At 34.5% G+C, this 2,834-nt stretch overlaps 1 long non-coding RNA gene across 1 annotated transcript; it reads right to left on the minus strand.

Annotated features, from left to right (window-relative positions):
* Nucleotides 1-714: 714 nt before the first annotated feature.
* On the minus strand, nt 715-2,435 carry LOC126890404 (uncharacterized). The gene is made up of 2 exons (XR_007700308.1): nt 2,080-2,435; nt 715-1,598 (listed from the first exon to the last, which is right to left on the minus strand). It is a non-coding gene; the product is annotated as an uncharacterized LOC126890404 (long non-coding RNA).
* Between the last annotated feature and the right edge of the window lie 399 nt (nt 2,436-2,834).

Consider the following 2,834-nt stretch of genomic DNA (forward strand, 5'->3'; position numbering starts at 1 on the left):
CATTTTGTCATCAGATCTCGTTATAGTCTAAGAGCTAGGAGCGGATTTTGTGCGTGATAAGTAATATGGAAGAACTATACGGGGATATGTTGAATTAGTTGTGTACATGACTTTCCCCAACAGCCGGAAACCAGAGAGGGGGACGAGGGTAGTTATAAGGGTCAAACTCGCGGTTTTTATTATTTTTTTTGTGACGGTCATGATCGAGATAGTGTAACCCAAAACTCTGGGTATTGAGGTTTGGAAGAGGAAGAACTGACAAAATAGGGGAAAATCTGGAAGAGCAGAGATTTAAGAGACAAATGAAGAATGGCTTAGCTCAGACGAGCAAATCAAATAGGCAAAGAGACACTATATCTCAAGTGAGTGTTCGGGCTAGCTTCAATACACTGAATATTGGCTTTGAGATATACAAATAGAGAGATGAGATAAGGAAATGATGAAGACGAGGAAAAAAAAATGAGACAGGGTAATACAAAAATTGAAGGCAACTAGATAAGAATGCTGGAGATCGATTGAGATAAGAGGGACGATAAAGAGAGAAGGAAATGGGCGCCAACTCAACCAAACGGTTGAGATTTTTTTTTTAAGTAACAAACGACAGGGAAGAAATAACACTTGATACACTGACCTGAATACAAAAACAAATCAATATTTAACTTGTATTGCTATAACATATATACTGTATAGTAGAAACTGAAATAAAAATCAAAATAGTAACAATCAATATATTTATCAACAATTAATGATTGAACATTATGTATAAATATCTTATATTATACATCTACATAACATATAAATAACAGTAGTAGTGGGTGGTATAACAGTGAGAGAGGACCTAACAGCCACTATAATTAAAAGAACCACTACTACTGGCCAAGGAAAAGTTATATATTAGTAAACAGTCAAAGTCCGTGTGAATAGCTAAAGTCTTAACTTAAGGTTAGTAATATATTAAAGAAACTAATTGGACTGACAAGTGTCCAGAGCACTCAAATACCAGGCTATGTGTAAGTATGACACTTAACACAGACACTGGGAGAATTCTAACATTTTCAACAAAACAACGAGTCAGGTAATATACTCTACGCAAATCAAATGATGCTCACTCAAATAGTATTTAAAACCTCTCTATAATATATTATATTTAATTATTATTATTACCCCTTCCCTTATTTAATTTTAAAACTGATTGAATTACTTATTATTTATACCATTATCTAGTTTATTTTAACACATGTTTTTTATACCCTACTATTATTAATAAAAACAAAAACCAACCCCCCCATTTATTCAAAACTCTATACTTAAGTTGCTTGATTGTGTGCACACAAGAAGTTCACAAAAGTAAATGTAAACAAAAGGTAAATAGTACTATGAAATGCAAATAATATAGATAAAAATTAGCTTAGCTTTTACAATCACTGATCCAAATCAAGTCCAATAGGATGGGTGAGGTCCTCGTGGCTACTATAAAGTCCAATGTAAAGCTGTCCCTGTGTGGAAGAGCTCCTGTATCAAGTAGAGGTAATGGTAGTAGATATTGGTATGTTTCTGTGTTTACAAAAAAAAACTGGTTCTGGATATAGGGACGAACTCTACAAAACAAGATAACATTCAATAAAACATCAAAGTCTCAATCAAATTGCAACAGTACACATTTTAACATCGGATCAACCCTGTATCTTTTTTTTTTTACCAAACAAATAAACATCGCCCAGGCATCCTGTCAGCTTGTGACAGACGCTGTCAATTTGTTGCAGCTGCGTGTTGGTTCGAATATTCTCGAAGGTACTAATTACTTTTATGTTAATTATAAAAACAGACAAAAACTCCTATATTATTCTATTGCAAAAACATGGTCAACGAAGGTCAAATGATATGAAAGCATATCACTAAGATTTTTACCGTGCTTCTTCACAAAACAAAATGAAGACATAAAGATAAAAAAACATGGTCAAAGAAGGTCAAATGATATGAAAACATATCACTAAGATTTTTACTGTGTTTCTTCACAAAATAACATAAAGACAATATCAGAGAGCCGTTTTATCCAAAATAAATGATCTATAGGCTTACCTGGAACTAACATGCAAACTTCATTGCTTACGCCATAACAGCATTGCTCATTTCTTCATATACAAATTATTGGATATTTACTTGCTTTGTCACTTTGGTTACTCCGAACATTTATTGAAACTTTGTTTTTTTTTTTGAAATAGTTGATTGTATGTAATTTATCCGATGGTATTCATTTATTTCATTTATTCCAGAAATTCGTCCCTCTGAAGATTTTACGTTTGCATGTTTACTTTTGAGCGAGCGTACCTGACTAAATCATTGATCTTCATCGGAAATTCGATTTCCTTTCGACAGTGGGCAAGCCTGCGCTGTAGACGACTGTATATATTTCTACGCTGACCACTAGCGTCACACAAGGGTTTATTTAGGGGCTTTGAATTGAATGGAATTCTAGTTGAATTTATTTATTTAATAGCGTAATCGCTACAATAGTGCACCAAAATTTGGGAATAAGTAGGTCATGACGTAACTAAGTAAAATCACCAGTGGCGGAACGCTGCGTGGCCGACAAGGGGGTGGGGGCAGGGGTGAATATAAAAATTATAAGGGGTTTTTTGTGAAATTTATGGTCGAGATATTGCACCAAAATTTGGGAATAGGTAGAACATGATGTAACTAAGTAAAATCCCTAGAGCCGGAAACCAGAGTGGGGGACGAGGGAAGTTATAAGGGGTCAAAGTCGCGGTTTGTATTATTTTTTTTGTGACGCTCATGATCGAGATAGCGCACTAAAATTTGGGAATAGGTAGGTC

The sequence above is a fragment of the Diabrotica virgifera genome, chromosome 8, assembly GCF_917563875.1.
Source record: "Diabrotica virgifera virgifera chromosome 8, PGI_DIABVI_V3a".
Classification (NCBI taxonomy): domain Eukaryota; kingdom Metazoa; phylum Arthropoda; class Insecta; order Coleoptera; family Chrysomelidae; genus Diabrotica; species Diabrotica virgifera.